This window comes from Cavia porcellus, unplaced genomic scaffold (genome assembly GCF_034190915.1).
Source record: "Cavia porcellus strain 051 isolate PalLab524CR breed Dunkin Hartley unplaced genomic scaffold, mCavPor4.1 scaffold_8, whole genome shotgun sequence".
NCBI lineage: Eukaryota > Metazoa > Chordata > Mammalia > Rodentia > Caviidae > Cavia > Cavia porcellus.
Window position 1 is genome coordinate 29,407,074 of NW_026947491.1, and position 13,836 is coordinate 29,420,909.

At 37.6% G+C, this 13,836-nt stretch overlaps 1 long non-coding RNA gene across 1 annotated transcript; it reads left to right on the plus strand.

Moving 5' to 3' along the window:
• Positions 1-1,175: 1,175 nt before the first annotated feature.
• LOC134477158 (uncharacterized) lies at positions 1,176-10,392 on the plus strand. Its single transcript, XR_010049069.1, has 3 exons — positions 1,176-1,256; positions 9,346-9,424; positions 10,144-10,392. It is a non-coding gene; the product is annotated as an uncharacterized LOC134477158 (long non-coding RNA).
• Positions 10,393-13,836: the final 3,444 nt, after the last annotated feature.

Genomic DNA, 13,836 nt, shown 5'->3' on the forward strand with positions numbered 1-13,836 from the left:
TGGAATACTTCGCTCTTGGAATACTTCGCTCCAAGCTCTTCTTGATTTGATGGTCCGTGTTGAGAAGTCTGCTGTGATTTTGATGAGTTTTTCTTTAAAAGTAATCTGTTTCTTTTCTCTGATGGCTTTTAATATTCTGTTCTTATACTGAATTTCTGGGATCTTGATTATTATATGCCTGAGTGTAGCTCTGTTTTGGTTGTAGGTGGCTGGAGTTCTGTATGCCTCATACATCTGAATATCACTTCCTTTTCCTATGCTTAGGATGTTTTCCTCAATTATTTCTGTGAATAGTCTTTGTAGTTTCTTTGTTTGTACCCCTGCTTCTTCATTCACATTCTTTATTCTTACGTTATAGATCCTCTTGTTGCCTTCAAGCCTTTGTATTGTTACTGATTATTTCCTTGTTACTTATAAGAAATTTTTCCTTTCATAATCCCACATTGCAAACCTGTCCTCCATTTCAGATAATCTATCCTTAGTTTCTTTCAAGCAGTTTTGCTAGCTTTCAATGGAGTTTTTAATTTCTGGTAATCTCTTTGAACCTGCTTCATGTATTCTATATTTTCTTTACATTCTTTATCAAATAATTCTCTCTTTTTTTGTTCCTCCATTCTTCCATCTGTGCCTTCTTGAGAGGTGCTTAGCATTTCTTTTATTAATCTATTTATATGTTGCTTTACTTGGTTAAATATTTCACTTTTGAACTTGTCTCTGAGGTCCCTAAGATATCTCTTTATGTCCACTGATACCACGTCTGATATTGCATGTTTGCTGTCCTCAATCTCCTTTGTATTTACATTTCCTGGATCAATGTTTTTAGGGTTGAGGCCTGGGGACTTTTTCTTGTTTCTTCCTCCATACAGTCTATAAAAGAGGCCCCAGTCTCTTTCTTTGTTTGTATGGTTCTTCTGAAGCATACTGGCTAGGTGATCCTGCCTCCACCAGTGTGCTATTGTGGTGCAAACAGGGGTGGTGTATGCTGCCCCCTTCTCTCTGGGTAGTCAACCTGCTGAGGCCTTCACTGTGTTAGTGTGTGCTGTGCATAGAGAAGTGGTTTGAGACAATATTTTGGGTCTCAGCCAGGGGCATGACCCAGGCTAAGCACACCCCACCAATCCTGTCTAGGAAGAGAACAACCGACTGAAGCCACTGCTGTTTCTTGTTCTTTCCAGTCCTGCCTGGTTCCAAGATGTCATCCCATTGGAGCAACATCCTTTTCCATGAAAGGATTTTATTCCTGGCATTCACCAAAGGTCAGTGCTGGTCCCCTGCCAACTTGGCTCTCCTTTGGGCCCACCCACACCCGACCTTGGTGTGACTGTGATTCCAGTGAGTCGAAATGGTGGGAATTCAGGCAGCTTGGTAAGTCATGGCTGCATGAGTTTGGGCACTGCAGTGGGAGCATTGAACTTTTCCAATAGTAGAATGGGACTGCATGTTTGATTGGTTCTTCTCACCTTAGTTTCTTCCTGGGTCGAGAGGATCCATCTCCTTCTGTCTGGACTCCCCATACCATGTTGTTTTGGCATCTAAATTTCAGGGAGCCTCTGTAATGTGCTCTTATCTATCCACCATCTTTACCAGAACCCAAGAACCAACTTTTTGATTCATTAATTCTTTGCATTGTTTTCTTAGTTTTAGTTTCAATTGCATTTATTTTTGCTCTGATCTTTATCATTTTCTCCTTTCTTTGGGCTTTGGGCTTGACTTGCTCTTGTTTTTCTAGAAGTTTGAGGTGCAGCATTAGGTTGTTTATTTATGTTCGTTCTATTTTCCTGACATGGGAGTTTAGTGCTAAAAATTCCCTTCTGAGGGCTGCTTTCATTGTGTCCCACAGGTTCCAGTAACTTGTATTTGCACTGTTGTTTGATTGTAGATATTTTTTAGTTTCTTCTTTAATTTCTACTGTGACCTATTGGTGTTTAGGAGACTGTTATTTAATTTCCATGTGTTTATGGGATTCCTGTGGAGTCTTGTCATTCATTTCCAGTTTCACTGTACTGTAGTCCACAATATATGGGATTATTTCAATTCCTTTGCATTTACTTAAGCATGTTCTGTGGGCTAGCACATAATCTATTTTAGAGAGTGACCATGTGCACCTGAGAAAATGTGTACTGTGATGCCATTGGGTTGAACAATTGATATACATCTACTGGGTTCATATGGTTACAAATTTGATTCAGATCTGTTATTTGTTGGCTGATATTTTTGTTTGGTTGATCTGCTTCTTTGAGACAATGAGGTGTTAAGTTCCCCTGTTACAACTGTAGTATTGCTTATTTGCTTTTTGATGTCAATTAAAATTTGTCTTACATAGTTGGGTGCTTCCATATTTGGTATCTATATTTATGAATGTAATCTCTTCAAGTAGTGTTCCTCTTCAAGTAGTGATTTTTTTTTTTGGCACTGGGGATCAAACTCACAACGTTGTGCTTACCAGGTAAGTGCTTAAGGCACTGAGCTAAATCTCCAGCCCTATAGTGACCTTCTTAATCTCTTCTGATCATTCTTGACTCAAAGGTCACATTATTTGCAAACAGAATAGCTACCCTTGCTTTTCTCTGGGTTCCTGTTGGATGGCGTGTTGTTTTAGTTTATGGATTTCCTTTTAAGTTAAATGTGTTTCTTGTATACTGAAGATTGTTAAATTTTCTTTGTTAATCTACTCTGCCAGTCTATTTCTTTTATTGGTGAGTTGAGACCATTTACATTGATAGATATAACAGATAGCATTGACTTATTCCTGTCACGTTATCTTTTTGTTGTTAGTTTTCTACTTTTTCTGTTTGTCCTGCTTAGTAGTTTTCTTCTGCTTTTGTTCTTGGAATCGTTGCTATCTTTATCTCTTTCTGGAGTATCTTTCAGTACTCTTTGCTGTGTTGATTGGGTAGTCATGAATTTTTTCAGTTGCTCTTTGTTGTGGAAATATCTTACATCAATTTTCAAAGATAGTTTTGAAAAGTACATCAATCTGAGTTGAAAGTTGTTTTCTTTCAGTACTTGAAATATTTCACTCCAAGTTCTTCTTGACTTAAAGATTTGTGTTAATAAGTCTGCTGTGATACTGATAGGTTTTCCTTCACAGATGATCAGTTTCTTTTTTCTGAGAGCTTTTAATATTCTGTTTTCTTGCTAAATTTCTGTGATCCTAATTACTATATGTCTGTTTGAAGATTTATTTTTGTTATGGCTAGTTGGGATTCTATATGCCTTACTTATCAGTGTGTCAGATTCTTTTCCCATGTTTGGAAAATTTTCTGCTACTATTTTTTGTAAGTAGTCTTCCTATGTCATTTGTGTTGATCCCTACCTTTTTGGGCACATATCAGTCTTATTAGTTTCTCTTTGTATCATCTTGCATCTGTTGAATTGATGTTTCCTGGTTCCTTGATATTTTTAAGAGATATTTTCTTTTGTGAACATAAGTGTCCATCCTGTCTTCAAGGTCTTAGAGTTTCAGCTTCATTCAAGCTGTTTTGCCAGCTTTCAATGGGATATTTAACTACCTGAATATTCCTTTGACTCTGTTTTATGCATTGTAGTTATGTCTTATATTGTTCATTCAAGATTTCTATCATTTTCTTATGTTCCTCATTTTTTTATATCTAGAGCTTCTTTAGATACACCCAACATTTCTTTCATTGTATTTGTCATTTCTTTTTTTACCTGGGAGTTTATTTCTAATCTGATTTCCTCTGTAGCTTCATGGAGTTGTTTCTTTGCTTCTGTTGCTATCATTTCAGAAAGTTCAGTTGTGTGATTTCTAGTGTCTTCCATTTCAGTGTTTTCTGGGTTTGTTCTCAGTGGACTGGAAGACTAAGTCTGTATCTTGCCCTTTCATGTTGTCATTTTCCTCTGGGACCCTTGTGAATAACCAGGGTCCCGCCTCGTAGATTGCATTGGAAAGATCTTCAACCTACACAGGGTCCCTCCTCATAGATTGCACTAGAAAGATCTTCAACACTGCACAGGAAAGATTTTCAACCTCTGATATCCTTGTGGCTAGTTAGGGTGCACCCCTGAACTGTGGTTCTGGAGCTTGAGGCTCCAGATCTATGAGACTTGTGACCTGTGAGGCTTCCTGAGTGTTCCCTTGATGGACTCCCCTTGGTCCCTGAGACCCTGAGCTGCGCAGAGCTCAGATCCTCAGTGCATCTAGCAGAGACTCTCCCCTGGAATGTGTCTTTCCATTCCATGGTGTCTTGGTGTCCTGTGCCTAGCTGGGTCGAGATTAGAATCTCCAGGACACAGGCTAGCAAGAATGCACCTCCAGTGTGTGTTGCCAAGGACTTCGCCTGAGTGGAGCTTAGGACATCTGGAATACAGGTGGCTTGCAGGGATTCATCCCCAGAGTGTGACCCTGCTGGAGCCTTGTACCTGGCTAGAATGAGTTTAGAACCTCTGGACCATATGGTTAGCCTAAATACACCTCTGGAGTATGGCACCAGTGCCTTGCTCGCGGTTGGGCAGAGTTCAAAACCTCCAAGACTCATGCAGTTAGCTGGCATGTAATCCTGAACTATGGCACTGGAGCTTTATGCTCTGATGGGTGGAGTTCAAATTCCTCATGATCCATCAGCTAAACTGAGCGCTTCCTGAAGGGTGGCTCTGGGTCTCTGAGTTGGGCAGAGTTCAGTATCTCTGTGACCTGTGAGGCTGGCTGGGCCTTCTGATAGATTGTGCAGGATCATTGGGATGGGCAGCGCTCAGATCCCCCATGCAGCTAGTGGGGATGCATTCCTGGAGTATATTAGATATGTTTTTCTATAATCAATATATTTTGACTCTAAGTATCTTCATATCTATTTTTGAAATATTCTGAAAATGGTACTTACATTCTCTAGTTTGGAGGGATGGTGCTATGCATCAGCATGCTGCTGTTTGAGCATATAAAGGAAGCATCATCACATGATTCTCTTTCTTTCTTAGGTCAGTGACCCAACAAGGATATAGGGAGAGATCTCAAGGGCACAAATACATGACCCCTGCAGACGTATCCAGAAAAGTTTTTTCCTAATTATTTTTAAGCCAATAAAGTTGACACAATTAAACTTAACTATCACATTCCATTCCCTGTCAACTGGACATCCAAACACCTTCCCTCAAACCAATACTTAATTTCAAAATGCAGATAATAACCAATTCATAATACCACCTGATACAATTACTGTGTATATAACTAAAATTTCAGTACTCTTTTGCCAAAACTCTCAACAGTCTTATATTTAGAAAAAAGGCCCAAGTCAAATTCTTACTTATAAAACTCAAAAACAAAAATCTAACATGCCTAATTAGAGGAAGATTCATGTCAGAGGTAGGGAAGATCAACTAAAAATACAGGAATCAGGGGACAAACTTAATTTGAAAGAAATAGATGCAATTCTTATGTGTCCACTGTGTTGCATAGCACAGATAGCCACATGAATTCTTTGGCCTTTGTGGCAGTCTGCTTGCATTCAAGCATGTGAATTTTCCCTCTTTTCTGTCTTTCTTCCATCAAGTATCAGACAGAAAATTACTCTGAACCCACCTGTCTCCATGTGATGCTCCATGGCATTTCTCAGATCAACTGAGACTCCATCAGAAGACTCTTATTTGCCCAAGACTGAGCCTGGTGTCCCATGCCTGCCAAGTCTGCTATGCCTGCCAAGTCTTTGAGGGAAATGAGTTCCTAACATCTGTAGTTTTAAAAATGGAAACAATTACAACATGGCCAGCCCATCTTTGCTCATCCTGGAAGCAGCCATCTTGTAAAATTCCCAAATAAACTGCAGATACTAGTCTATCAGGGCTAATTTTATGGTACCCTTTTCCCCATCATATCTCTCCAAACACTGAGAAGACTACACCATTACAGCATCCTCACCACTCATGAAGAGCATAGAAAGCTCATCATTCACCATTCCCAACTCTATCCAGCAAGAGGACAAACAAGTAAACTATGATCACTGAGTCCACCCAGTCCCCTTTGCCTGCCTGAGTCACCATCTATCACCCAGTATCAGTCTAGGAGTCAACCAATATATGCCTGGAACCACAAGTCGATTCCATGACCAACAATGTCTTTCTGGCACCCAATCCTGATTGCAGGCCTCTCTCAGGCTCTGGATTTGCTTGAGTCTCTACCACATGCCTGTTTTACTGTGCCTCTCCAGGACTTACCAGAGTCTCTGTCTAGCATGCAGCATAACTCCCAAGTGATCTGAATCTCTTTTAGTGCCCTGGGCCACATGAGTCCCTGGTCATCCTAGATATTCTGTAGCTCTTCTTAGCAGACTAAAGTTTCCACTTGCCACATTACATCAGTTTGTGGTTCATTTGAGTCTCTGCTCAGCACTTCAAGCCAGTCCCACACCTCCCAAAGTCTCTACTTGGTGCTTGGTATCCTCCACAGGCCCATCAGAGTCTCTGTCTGGTGCACCGCATCATTCCTGGCTGGTTTAACATCTGTTGGAGTCTCTATCTGGTACCAAGTGTGATGCCCCACATCAGGTTTGAGACCACCTGAGACTCTATCAGAAAACCCATTGCTACCTAAGTCTGAGAATGGTCCCCCATGTCTGTGAAGTCCACTATAAATCCTTTAGAGAAAAGAGCTTCTAAGCCAACACTGAAGTCAGGGTCATTTTCTGCCTGCTGACTGAAGGGGAAAAGACTAAAAAAGGTGAAATTCACATGGCTGCATGCAAGCAGACTGGCACAAAGGCAAGAAGGAATTTATATGGTATGCTATACCACACAGTGGACACATAAGAATTACATGTATAAGCTCTCAGAGTGTCTGAACTGGGAATTGATTGGATCTTTCTTGTTAATATGCTTTCTTTTTTCTTTTTTGCATTGAATTAGTAGTTTCTCTCTTTTCTCCTTTCCTAATCTCTTTCTCCAATTCTAGCATTTGAATCAATTCACTTATTTATTTTTACTTGTTTGTCCCACTTTTCAACTTCTTATCAAGTTTTTCTTTTCTTATAATCTTCATTTGCTGAGTCACCCTCCTCATCTCTGGTATTAACCTTCTGGTTACTTTGTTCTATTCTTTTTGCTCTTCTTTATCATACATATGTAGCCATTTCTTTCCTAGCTTACTCTCCATCTCATAGGTGCTCAAATTAAGCAGCAGAGTGTGACAACTTTGTATCTAGTCTCAATCCGAGGTTATACCTCCCTCCCCACATATCCTGGTCCCCAGAAACATCTTCTCCAAACCCTTAATACTAACTTTTAACAAGTTTTGCCTATTATTTGTTTGTGTGTTTGTTTGTTTTGCCTATTATTGTTTCTCTTGTCTATGCCTCCCCTTACATTCATTTCTGCAGTACGTGGTACTTTCTCCAAAAGAGATAACATGCTAGATCACAAAGCGTGGTTAAAGAAATATAAAGAATCGGGCTGGGAATTTAGCCCAGCAGCATAAGCGCCTGCCTTGCAGGTGTGTGGTCATGAGTTTGATCCCCGGTACCGATAAAAAATAAAAAAGAAAAAAAACTATATATATATATATATATATATATATATATATATATATATATAAATCAAAATCACCCTAATACTTACTGTCATATCTCTGCACAGTGAAAATAAAAATCAATGCCAGAAGAAATAACAGGAGATTTACAAGTACCTGGAAACTTCATTAAGTCATTACACATCCTGAACATCCAATGTGTCACAAAAGAAATAAAGGATGAAAATTAACAATTCTGGAAGTTAATGAAAATGCCTTTACAACACACCATAGCATATGGGACACAATGAAAACAGTTAGAGAAAAAGGTCTCTGCAATCAGTACTCACATTAGCAAAACATTATCTATTTATAAATAATAAATAATCTAATGAGGAACCTGAAGATACTTGAAAAACAATCCAAGCCCAAACCAAAATTAAGAAGAAAATTATAAAGGTTACAGTAGAAGTAAACAAAATTAAGACTAAAAATCAATTCAAAGAACCACTCTGTTGATGGCTTGGTGTGGGAAACTGACCAGAGCATGCCTGATACAAATGTTGAAGGAAGATGGCTTGGAGAGCTGCAGTTCCCAGGCAACTGGATTGCTCCGTTAAAGATTAGAACAGATCTATGGGGAAGCCATCAGCAGAATGAACAATAGGTGATTCTCAATAGATGTTTGCTCTGGTCCTTGCAATTCTTCTCCTCTGAGAAGCCTCCTGCCCAGTAAATTTGCCTAAACTAGGCTGATGCACAGCATGTGGCAGGCCATCCTTTACCAGCCCTGTTCTCCTGACCAAAACTCCTATACAATGTGTTGCAATTGCTTTTCTTCCATGTCTTTGTTCTCATATCTTCCAGTTAAAAGTGATTAACCATGGAGTTCTCAGTTGGTTGTTTCCCTGAGGCTCTCTTAATGCCCAAGAAGCAGTCCCTCTGAGTTCACGGTGATTGAATTAAATCTCATCTCTGAGTAATCTTCTTCGGCCTCTAAACAGCTATGGTCACACAGTGCAACAAGTTGATTGTTTGAAAGAAATAAAAATAGATAAACTATCGACCAAATATACCAAGAGAAATAGAGAAAAGACACACATTAGTGCAATCAGAAAGGATAATGGTGAAATCAAAACAGACATCAATTAGATACTTAGTAACTTATTTAAATCAATCAATAAGATACTTAGTAACTACTACTAAAATTCATATTCTAATAAACACGGAAAATTTGGAGAAATGGATTCTTAGATACAAAATACCAAAACTAACAAAAGATGATATAAATATGTTGAAAAACTGGATGACAAGCAAAGAAATAGAGACAGTAATTAAAAAAAATACTTACTGACTAAAAAATTTCCAGGATCTGACAGATATACTGCTGAATTCTAGAAAACATTTAAGGACATTATATCATCAATACTTCTTAAATACTTGAGTGAAATTGGTCTTCCTTTGGTTTCATTCTTTTCTGTACTCCTATTAATAGGCTTTGGAATTGAAACATTTATACTGTGCCATTGAAAGTTTTAAGTGTTTAACTTAAGAAATGAAGAATTGATAATGATATACAAATGAAAAGTTAATGAGAAAGCATATCATTAAAGGTCAAGTTAGAAGCTAAAGCTTTGGCATGTTGGTAATTAAATGAGAGATATGGAAGCATAAACTAATGATTTATTTGAACAAAGTTATGATTGATGAATAGATAGTGCTATGATAGGACATCAGGTGGATATCTGTAATTTCAGTAATTTCAGAGATAAATGCTTGTTGTGGTTAAATACAAAGGCTCAAATTATTTTGACTAATTTTTAAATACCAGTTTTCAAAATCTTTTTATATTCTTCACTTGTTCTTTTTTTTTTTTTTTTTTTGGCTACAAGACATGTCACTCCAATATGTGATTTGAAATGCTAAATGCAAATGATGACCTGACAATCAACCCTCTGCACACATTTTTAGGTACGTGACCTTTGTAAAAGAAGCATCATGTATGTAAAAAATACTACCTATTCAAAATGGGCAATGTGTCAAATCATTAATGATAAGTAATTAATGCTTTGTGCATAATGTATTTTAAAATATCTTGGTCAAAATATATTATTAAGGGTATTTAAAATAGGATATTTTCATAGATTCCATGCAAAGCAGCTAGGTAAAATAATTCATGATCCCCAACATACACTTATCCAGGAGAAACCAAAAGCAATGTCTGAGTCGTTACTCATTATTTCATAAATGCTTTTACACCTTGGGACCCAAGGAATAAGTCATGACCAGGACTCGTAAGGAGCTCAAGTTAAGTGGAGAATCAAACATTCACACACACACACACACACACACACACACACACACACATGCACACACACACACATAATAATAATAATAATAATTAATATGAAATGTTCACAACTAAAGTAACTCAAATGACAGGAAAACCAATAAGAAGGAACTGAAGGATCTCTGGATAACCATCTAGAGCAGGATATACTAAAATTGTACCTCGAAGTAGAAGCATGAATTGGATAAAGTAATAATTAAAGATGGACTTTTGGAATGGTGAACTGAATAATAGATTCAGATATTTTGCATGTTTACCAACTTCCAGATTGGACAAAGTTATTCTTTCTTTCCCTCATGAATATCATAGCTATGATTACCATTTTATTTCTTCACTACAGATCACCTTGGGTACATCTTGTAGCTAAAAAAGGATTCAAATTCAAAGTCAGCCAACCCGGCTTCAGACTCCATCCTCCAACTGTCACGCCGTAGAGCTGGCATAAAACCTGGTGGGGTGGAGCATGAGATCACCTCAGGGGCTTTGGTGTTGGGTCTTGGAATCTTCCAGCTTCAAATTTTCAGCATCGCAGAACGTAATTCCCACTATGTCCCGTTCCATGACCACTACACCAGGAATGTAAGTGCCATTTTTGGTAAGTATATTTTAGATAGCTTAGTATTTTAGGACTTAAATTTGTGAGTTTGTTCAACTCATTCAAAAAATAAAGTTACAGAGGAAAATTTATGATGCCCAAAATTTTTCAAAATTATCTGCTTCATATCATTCAAATTGCTATGAAAGAAATAATCATCATATGCCTTTGGTGCTCTTTTTTTTTTTTACTTAAAATATGCAAAAAATTTTCTCTTAAAAGAAAGTGTGACGCGTTTAACATCTTTTCTTTGCCACTAGTAGCATATATTTAATGTGTTTGCGTGTAAGAAAGCTACCTTTTTTGTTTTGTTTTGTTTTTGGTCCCTTAAAAGAATTTGGAAATAAACAGCTAATAATGGTCTTGAGGCAGGACAGCATATCCAAAATAACATTCCAGCTGGTTTGGGTTTTGTTTTATAGGAATGTTCAGCTCCACAAACGCCCGCTGTGTAATCCTTAATTTGAACATATATTTAGGGGACTAGATGGTATTGTCACATAATAATTGACTGCAAACCTTACTCATGAAGAGGTGTTACTCAGCCATGTGTAAAAACTGGTAAGGGGAGGAGCTAAAACTGAATCTTCAGAAGAAGTACAAGGGCAAATGAAGACACTCACTTAATGAAACCTGCTCTCTACTCGTTCTCTTGCTCATAAGAAAAGATGGCAGATGGAGGTGTTGATACAGAAAATAAAATTGGATTTTGCCCTCAGAGCAAAGATGATGACTGCTAGATATCTACTCTTTATGTGTGTGTTTATCACCTGGTGATATTAATTTGTGAGAGCTGTTCTATGTTTAAATTTTCCTCTCAAGTTTAAATATCATTCCATTTACCCCTAAAAGGTGTTTATCTGAGATCCTGTATAGTCAAGTTATCATATAGTATTATTTTCTTTTGTTGTTGCAACTTGTATTATCTGAATTGTAATTCATGACAGGTGTTATGTGAGTTTGTAGGGACAAACAGCTTCTGAGGTAGCCCAAGGAATCCCTGCCTGTGGTTTTCATGCCATCTCTTTCCCCCTCTGAGTGTAAGGTAGAATTATGAATATTAATTTTCTCCCAGAAAACAGATACAATAGAAGTAATGAGATGTTTCTTCTTGAAAGTAGGTTACAAATGTGGGCTTACACTCTGAGAGAACCTAGGGTTCATTTTGTGAGCTGTCCTGTATCAGTGTGTGGGGTAATGATGCCATAACAAAATGCCTCTGGTGCTGACACACAAGTATTTCTCATGAGTAAGAGATCAAGATGCAAGCAGGATCGGTGTCTTCTGAGAGGATGCTCCTTTGTCCCCAGATGTGCACTCTTCACATGGTGGTCCCACTGTGAGTACACCTTTTTGTGTTAAAATTCTCTCTTCATAGAAGGACACCAGTCAAGCTGGATTGCTATTCACATAGAAGTCTTTTTTTAAAAACTTAATTATTGCTTTAAAAGTCTGATTTCCAAATGCAGTTACATCTTGAGGTATTGCAAATTAGGGCGCCAACAGAGGAATTTGGGTGATGTCCTCAATCCCATAACAAAGCCCACTTGGCAAGATACTGAGGCAGACCTTAGTGACTGAGGAGCTAAAGGCCTCAGTTCAACAGTCTATAAGAACCTGGATCCAGTCAGCAGCCAGGAGACATTTCAGATAGGTTCAAGGCCTGGGCCAACTGCTCAATGGTGTCTTCATGAGTGCCCTTGTGCAGGAAACCCCAAGGTTCATCACACCTGGTAGCATTAATGACCTCCACAGACTGTGAGATGACAAATCTTTAAAGCTTCTAATTTGGAGGGCAGTTAGTCATATAGTCACAAATAAGTGTTTATTATCTTTTTTTTTTTTTTTTTTCATCAGTACCAGGGAGGGAACTCACGACTGCGTGCTTGCAAGGCAGGTGCTTATGCCACTGAGCTAAATCCCCAGCCCCAAGTATTCATTATCTTTGAATAATAACATCACATTTGTTTGGTGTTCTGTGCTTTATGCAGTTGATTTCAATGATGTTGTAGTAAGTGTGGTGAGTACTGTGGTCTATTACCCAGACTCTACAAGTCAAATCTTAAGCACTTATTTTTTGCTAGAGTATTGGTTATTGACAGCACATAGGCACACAGCTGAATTCTTCTAAAAATTGCATTTAGTTGATAAATAATTTGATCACTCATGTCCTATTTATGTCAGTGTCGGTAAATGTGACCTTAGCAAGAACTGACATACTTCATAGTGATTCTGACATTACAGAGAGTTTCTCAAAGGAGCTCTCATAAATTGAACCTGACACAAGAAGAATATTGTCATAAGCTGGATGTTTTTCTCTTGTTGCCTTGTATTTCTCTTGGGATTTAGTCTGTATTTTCCAGCAAGCTGTATGAGACTTAAAAAAAAAAAAAGGCAGAAGCACTGTTACTTAGACACTTAGATCAATTTTATTCTTCACTTCGGTCAGGTCAAAATCTCAGGAATTGCAAGGCTAGAGTTTTCAAGGATGTTTGAATTGCTATACAGAAGCAATTCAGAAGTAGCAATTACAGAAGTAGCAAAAAGATAGCCCTGTATTTTCTGATCACAACTTACTACTCACAAAACCATCATTTGAAGCAAGTAAAAGCAAGTAAATTTGAGCTTCAACGTGAAGCCATCTTTTTTATTGTGACCATCCTTATTTTTACTCTTTTCCTAAACTAAAGCAAAATGGATTGCAATATCTGCTTGAAGATCAAGTGATTTTCTTTCCTTTAACTGGAAAGAAAGAAATCTTTTTGAAAGAGCTGTAAGAAATTCAGAATTGAAGTTAGGCTATCCTCATATTCAGAAAAGCTGAATCACCTGAAATCTACAATCTTTCTGTATGGTTCTATGTTCAATGACTATCAATACTTTAAAATCCACTTTTTTTTGGGAAATGGCAAGCAACAGTGTTTATGCATTCAGGCTGAATTGCAAACACTTTTTGCTACATAAGCTATGATTTAGCCAAGAACACTGGCTTTTAATAACAGTCCCCAAATAGTATGATAGATTGGTATAATCTGAGAAAATAATCTCGTAGGAATAAATGTTTCTGTATTGTATTGGAGTCGCTATTAAAGCATGCAAAATAAGTCTTGCAAAATAAATTTGAACATTTAAATAAGAAAAATGGTATGGTTTGCACGTGTTTAGTACAAAAATGTGACATGAAATATAATACTGAAACTTTTACCTTTTGTTCATGTTTTGGATGTTTGTGATTGATATTTACCTTACCGCCTCTACAAATCTGTCTTAAACCCCTCATAGCAACTATAATTCTAAACAACTTATATTAGCCCAATGTAAATTATAACCAACATGGAAATTTCTTGTATTCTATAAATGAAAGCTGATCGTTGGGTAGCTCTATAATTTAGGTCGATTAAATTTAATACTTTGGAATTTAACCTAGGGCAATGCTAT